Raw genomic sequence first — 8174 nt, forward strand, 5'->3', positions numbered from 1 at the left:
GTGTCTTCACAAACTGCAAAGAATGGTTTCTTGAGTTCTTGTGTCACTGAAAGAAATGGGGCAAATTGAATTTGTAAAATGTATTGCTGATCACATAGTAGGTTTATTCTCAGTCTTACTTGGAAGAATGAACCCATTATCAGTGTTAAAACTTCTCAGTGGGGTTTTCTATCTCATAGTAACCCGGGTCTTTCGTTACATGTTTGAGTAAGCCTCCTCATTTACAGTGGATCATTTCACACTGCAGTCGAGGGTTCACAACTTCCAGTTACAGTTGGTCATCTGTAAGGAGACTGCAAAGTGAAGAATTACAGAGAAACCTTTAACCATTAAATCAATGTAGGATATAATGTCATCTTCCTGAAAGGCCACATGCAGCAGTACTGCAGATGATTCATTGTTTAGGGTGTAGGCTATGCTTAGCTGTAGATTAATGAAGGGATATTGAATGGAGTTGTATTTACTCATGCTGTGGTAAACAAAACCACAAGGATACGTCAGCTCTTACCAGACCACTCAAGCCAGTAGGCTGTTTTATTTATAGGGTCATCTAAAAACAAGACATTTAATAAGCTTGGTCGACATTTTGTTCACAAGCCACAGGTTTTACGGGATTCAGGAGTTAGGCTATTTGTTGTTTGTTCTATAGTGTTGCTCTTAAAATTGTATGGCAATGTAAAAGATCTCTTCCTGGCAGAAAGGAAATGCTCATCCTTTTTATTCATTTATTTTAAGTAACGTTATCTTGTTGAAGAAGGAAAGAGCTTCTAGCATTTTACATTGATGGATGCACCACATTTCCTGTGCCTCAAACATACAACGAGAACACATTTAGCACAATGTCCCTCATATTGTGGACAGCAATTTTAACACGATACTTATAAAAGATCTAAAAGACTGTCTGTTTAAAGTGAAATTTGGTATTGGTGCTCACTTAACAGCAGCTAAAAATAGCACATGCTAGGGTTCTCACAATTGCTGGGATCTCAGTTGTTCAATCAGCTGTGTCATGCTCTCTGGATACATCCGGTTTTAACATAACCATGCGTTAGACCATTAAATGCAATCAACCTGCATCAGTTACAGACGCTGGGAAAGTGATCCCAAGTTCAAAAGTGAAATGTGTGTCGGTCTTGAAAGCCAGTTGTTGAGCGTTCTCTCATTACATCGAAAATTATTAGGTCTGAGGAATCGGGAGTAGGCCTGGTGAAAAAAAGGGTATTGCTAGATCAGAGTGGAGTAACTCGTTTGAAGATAAGCTTTTGTGTTCGTCTGATGTTTTGGATCGGTCTGTCTGTAGATAGGCAGGCTATAATAATGCACTTTTGAGGTCACGCAGTGCCATCCAGTGGTGAAGAATTGAAACTATGAATGAGTTACGTAGAGAGTGAGCGTCAGGCGCTTGTTGATGACGTCACCAGTTCCACAAACAGATTTACCTTTCTATGATTATCTCTCAGATTTATATTTTGAGTCGATATATGGCAAATTTCGCCACCTGTAGTAATGTCATTTAAGATACACACATGTGCCACGGTGGAAAAAAACATATTCAGTTGTCATTTTTGCACTTACGTGTTGTTGACCTTTTTATTTTATTAAACGGAGATGCGTATAATATATTCTTATTTGCGAGGTTCTGAGACGGTTCTGGTGTTGCAGTGGAGGTCCAGGGTGAACAAGATGAATGTATCAGGTAATAATGTAAATATATTTAACAAGTTACAGCTGCTGTAATGCATTTTTGGCACGAAGAATAAAAAAAGATTCCAAACAGGCGTTTTAAATAGCGATTTCCGTCTTTCTTTAGAATCAGATCTTTTTGAACTGTTCGTAAACCTGTATGATATGAACTCCCCTTTCCATAACCCCCCCCCTCCCCCCCACCCTCACCCCCACCCTCACCCCCACCCTCACCCCCACCCTCTCTCCCTCTCTCCCTCCCACCCTCACCCTCTCTCCCTCCCCCCCTCACCCTCTCTCCCTCCCCCTCCCTCTCCCCCTTTCCACCCATAGACAGTTTCCACCCCGTCCCTTCCATAATCCCCCATCCCCCTTCCATCACTTTTCGAACAAGTACTTCCCAAGCTCACATCATTGATTTATGCTGCCTTAACGTGCTATCGGAAATTTCCTACTTCCCACTTCTGAAGTCGTGATTACGAGCTCATCGCATTCAAATTTAGACTCGAGAGGGTGTTCATGTCCAATATTTTAACTAGGAAACTATTATTTAACATGGATATCATCATATTTATGTGATATTTATTACAAATAGTTGATATTTTATACATGGTATTTTAAAAACTATAGTGCAAACTGCAAATATCTGACCCACTGCAGATGCTTAGTTAGAACACAATGACAAACTATTTAATACTGGGTATGTTATTATAACAGAGATCCTATGATATATTGATACTGCAGTATTGTAGAGGAATTACACAAACTTGTAGCACTTAAGAAACATTATTTTTATTCAATTTCTAAAGCTTGTGCAAATCAAACACATGGATCACAAATGTTGCAGTAGAATGTCAGTAGTCCACAGCATTTAGGCCTCTCGTCCCATGTGATGTCAGGACCGACCCAAGAACACTGATTTCAAATGGTGCTAGATGCCATAAAGTACTCTATTGCACCATTTGAATCCAGCTTCCAGGAGCAGCATATAGAGGAGATGGCACTGCAAAACAAAATACAGAATAGCCAAATGCTAAAGATGCTATACTACACATACTGGAGCTTTTAGACCTCATTCTGTAAATATAGTTTTGAAGAGAATAGTTTGTTCTGAACCATACATGCTTTTGATATTTATTGCTGTGCAACTATGGTAAACCTTTTTCCTATACTTTACCTTGAAAGTAAGAGTGAGATTTTGTGCACCTATACCCATACCTGAGAGTAGAGGTGTTATGTTTGAATCACTTTAGACCTTGAGTCAATAGAATAAGTACAATAGAAAAGTAAAGGGAGTGACCTAGAGGGAGGGAGAGCATTTGTTTACAAGTTTAATTTTCACTCATGTACATCAGTTTATTCTTGGTTTGCTGCAACTGCGCACCTGACCGATTGTGTAATGCTGATCCAGCTCTTAAAGGGAAAGGCGTCTTTATTGAAGCCTAGAATCTGAAAATACAATTTAACCTCGGCATTGAACAGGCATTATTCCCAATATCATTTCATAATTCTTGAGGCGACTGTAAAGATGTCTTCAGGGACTTGTTGACTTATGGTGTATCACTAATTGTATTGTTGGGTCTAGAATTACTTTTTTTATAGCAAAGGATATGAAAGAGGCCAATATATTGTTCTTGGACAACAATCAGGCCAGACAGGATACTAAATATAACACTTTGTTTTGAAGTGATCTCTGAATTACTAATTACATTATCTCTCCTTCTCTTTATCTCTGTTCTCTTAACTCTTATATAACATAATGATAAGCTAGGGGGATTTAAAAAACACAAATATAACGTCTAACCGTCTTTTTTATTAGTAAAATTGCATTTCTGTTAATAAATAAAATATGGACAAAAGATTATTAGTATGATGACATGCCTACCTGTTTCGGTATATTCAACAACTGTATCTGCGGTCTGACTGCGCCACCTAGAGGGAAAAGTGAGCACTGCGCTAATGATTTGTTTACCTCGTCAAGTGCGCACTAGCAAATAACTACTGCAAGTTTATTGTTAAACTCGCTGAATAAGACCGACGATGTCGCAGTTTGACGTCATACGCATTAATTTATTGAAATTAAGTGTCTATCCTTTAAAAGTTTTGGTGTTAAAACAGGCAACCAAAGGTATGTTAAGAACCTTTTAATGTGTGATCCACTACTATTTCTTGACAATAACACTTTACGGTCTTTACGGTCCCTCTTTAAAACGGATTAATCTGAATCGATAAAAAGTGCGCACTTCTATAGCCTACTATTGACGTACGCAACGCATCTCTTGCTCGCGCAGCATCCCAGTCCAGCCGTTGTCTTGAATGCGACGCATCCAGTTGGATGAGACTGTGGAACACCCACTTATGATTATGTCATGATCAGCCGCTACGCGTTAATATAAATAAGGAGCGCTCCACGAAATCTATACGCAGACGAAATTCCATAACGAATCTCCATATTGTCGCAATAGCTATGACGCAGTAATATATCTTAACTAATGCCTTTTGGAATAATTATCAGTACACTTCGCTCTCAGATTTCAAGTGATGACACGAATTCTTCAAACATTATTTGTCAGATAATATTTATTAACTGTGTTTAACTAAAATATTAAGGTTTTTTAAAAGGAACGAACTATTATTATCCTGGTTTACAAACAAATAAATGAATCATACACATCAAAAAGAATTCTTATACTTACATGGATACCCTACATTCAAACGATTGACTTCCAATGAAATCTTTTTCTTAGTTATCTGCATGGATGCCTGCACTCTTCACTTGTTTCAGTCCGACCCAACTCCTCAGTTTCCTTTCTTGAGACATAGTCTCCTCGCATCATTACAATATCCCTCGATTTTTCCAGTGCGAAATTCTCAAGCCCCGCCCCCTCCCCGACACTCCCCCGGCGTCTGATTGGCTGCAGCGCGTTACACGTTCCAAAACACTTCTGGATCACATGTGCTTGACGCATGTTTACAAACATTGTACAGGTCACATGCTACAGGCCACCATTTAATGCGCATCGCTGGACACTGTCGCAACGTCTCATAGAAGAGAACAAAAGGTCCGGAACCCATGTTTACGTGAAACCATCTGTTGTAGTAGGCTATTCCATCGTGTTTAAAAAGCACTACTTATCTCGTTTATGTGATCTAGTAAGGAAAATTGGCAATAACATTTTCTGTCATAATAACTCACAAATCTTTCCTCGATGTTTTAGCATAGAAAACATGTTTAGATTAATTACATCATATTATCAAATTTAGTAATCACATTAACTAACTAAATATCAAGAGCACATGCATATGACAAATTATTTGATCACTTTCTGCTTGTCAAACGTTAGTGGAAGATGTTTAATGAGATGAACTACGTTACTCCATAGTAATATTATTGCATTCATTTTTGTCATTTTACAGAAGTTTTTGCATTACTAATTATTTTAGCTGTTCAAATAATATGTTTAAAAGTCTAAATGAAATCCACATTAGACTATTGTTTATATATTGTCAATATCATTATAAAATATTTTTACCAACCAATAAGGAAAGAACAGTTTCAGTTAAATAATTTCATGTTCATTATACATACCAATGATACATACCAATAATAATAATAATAGTCATTTTTTAATATACTTTTTGCATCAGAATTTTAGACAACAATAAGAAAATAGCTACTGGTCCAAAAAAATAAAAAATAAATAAAAAATCACTCTTATACACCAATTTTTTTTCTTCTTCTCACATTTCTTGTTCTTGATAGAGAGAAAACATTACTAAGCTCATGCTGAGAAAGTGTTTGTGACAATAAAAAAAGTGTATTGTTTTACCTCTTCCTTTTGTCATTGTTTTAAAGCAGATTATTATTGTCCAGTAACATCCTTGCCATGCAAGAGCTCTTTATACACACTAGGGGGCAATATTTACTTAAAATACCACTAAAGCCATTGCTGAAGTTGTTGTCACTCTTACAAAGTGGACTATTTCCTAGGTTGCCCACTAATCTAATATGTAATGTTATATTTAATAATAAAAAATAATAGGTCAGCATGGTCGTTTTATTCAAAAAGCCATATTTTAAACAAAGACATAATCAACATCTTATACCGATTCATTGTCATTCTCAATGCAGTCTAATAAAGACCCCAGCAGAGACAGGCATAGTGATTTATAGTATACAGTAGTGCACATATGTGAAAAAGAGGTGGAGGGAAGTGTCTGGGAATAGAGCATGAAGTGTACATGTGTTGGTCGTAAAACTGAGCATTAGGGGAGGGCATGACATCTGGGTGAAACCACCCCTCATGTTCATTCTCATAGGGATTACATAGCTGACAGGTTTATCTGTGTGTGTGCGTGTGAATCGGTGTATCCTTATGCCTGGTTAGGGAGGTTGATGCATTCTTCTGCAGAACAAAGATAGCCGTCTTGGTAATTAAATATTACTCGATACAAGTTTTTCTCAAACTTTTTCAGGTGGCGGACCATCTATACCCAAGTAGTGTTGCTGTGTTGAGTTAATATTATAATGTTTTGATAGCACCCGTGTTTACATTCATAGAAATCAGCCTATGAGTGACACACTTGAAGTTGTCTCTGATTATTTAGTTTATTCATTAAGCCCTTTGTTCGTTGCAGAACTAGATCTGGTGTGTCAGTGAGTGTGCCATTGCTATCCAAACTCTTACGCCGTACATCTGAGGCTTGCAACTGGCTCTTACTAAAGGTCTATATTTAGCTCTGTGGTATTACGACTATTTGCTGGAGTGTCTGTAAAGGATCTATAAATAAACAAATATGCATCTAAATTATTACATTCATCTGTACAGTAATTTGAAATATTATGAATTTAATGGATAGAAAACTCATGCAAATTTTAGCATAACTTTATGCCATCCTCCATATGAAGGTAAAATGGGCGAAGTAGTATGCTGTTTATTGAATCCAGCGTTGGAGAAAGTTACTTTTAAAAGTAATGCATTACAATATTGTAATACTTTTTTACTCTCTAAAAAAGTAACTAATTGCATTACTTGGTTACTTTTTATGGAAAGTAATGCATTACATATACTTTTACGTTACCTTTTTCTCACCTGGGCTGGGATTTAATAACAAATATATATATATATATATATGGTTTTTGCTTAATGTCCACAATAAAATTGGTATTATTTTCTCGCTGTTGTTAATTTGGCTATTTTCATTGGGTAAATTGATTTGGAATGTTAATGATTTCTGTATTCCCCCTTCTTGACACCCATTAACTGGTTCATACAGTAGTTGGAGGGAAATATCCGTTCAGCCTTCAGTTTGCCATGGCAATGTAGGTCTTTTTTCCTGCTGTTGCTGAGTTCATAACACACACACACACACACACACACACACACACACACACACACACACACACACACACACACACACACACAGATAGAGAAAGAGAGAGAGAGAGAGAGAGATACAATACCATAGTAAAAAATGTTCCACTGTGGGGCTCCACAGAGAGTTTAACACACTTCACTTGATCCCATGACCATGTGAATCCACTGAAATTTTAATGCATATAGCAAGTTTGATGTGGCCCTGGGGACATTATTACTGCCATACTAGTGTTTTCCTTGTTCTAGCCTCACTATGCTTACTCGTTTACTTAGACAACCATTCAAAGCCAAAGATTTATATTATTTATGTGCTGATTCATAATGTATGTTGATTGTTAATGAACTGTAAAATGTTGTATATTTTAATATAGATGTTGTATATTTATTGAGTTTTCTGTGGATTTTTTCCACATTTTGTGCGCTGACTTGGGACACTGAAGTGGAACTGATTTAAATATAGTAAAATGTGATGTAAACAGAACTTTATTCAATTTTTCAGGATTTCTCAGAATGTCAAAATAATTACAGCAAATAAACATACTATACTAATCACTCTAAATTATTGATATGTGGTCAAACATGATGAAAATTGTGTTTATTCTTTAGCAGTTTAGAGCTTTGAGTTCTCCACAGTAAATGAAATGAGACAAACAATACAACTATTCACTCATACACAAATACTTCCACATGCACAAAACATCAATCCTACATATTCATGCCCCCCCCCTCCCCCTCCCCCCCCCCCTCCCTCCCCATGAGTAACTGAATGTCTAGATTACACACCAATCCAAAAAGGTATAAAACAAAATAGACTTTGTATAAAAATAGAGGCAATTACAAAAACCGTAAAGGTAAATGTCATTTGTTCTGTGGCCTATCTGGTCAGTGATGCTGACAGTGATTCATCAGTCATTACCATCAGGATCTACATGCAAATGTGTGTTTAGTGACATCTCTCACTCAAGGATTTTTAGCAGTACTTGTGTAATGAGTTACCACTCTGCCACTTATTACACAATTTTCCCATAGTTCAACTTGTAGAGCATAATGCTAGAAATGGCAAGGTCCTGAGTTTAGTTTCCAGAAAACACACATACTGAATAAATGTATTTT

The sequence above is a fragment of the Abramis brama genome, assembly GCF_963993115.1.
Source record: "Abramis brama genome assembly, chromosome: 11".
Lineage (NCBI taxonomy): Eukaryota > Metazoa > Chordata > Actinopteri > Cypriniformes > Leuciscidae > Abramis > Abramis brama.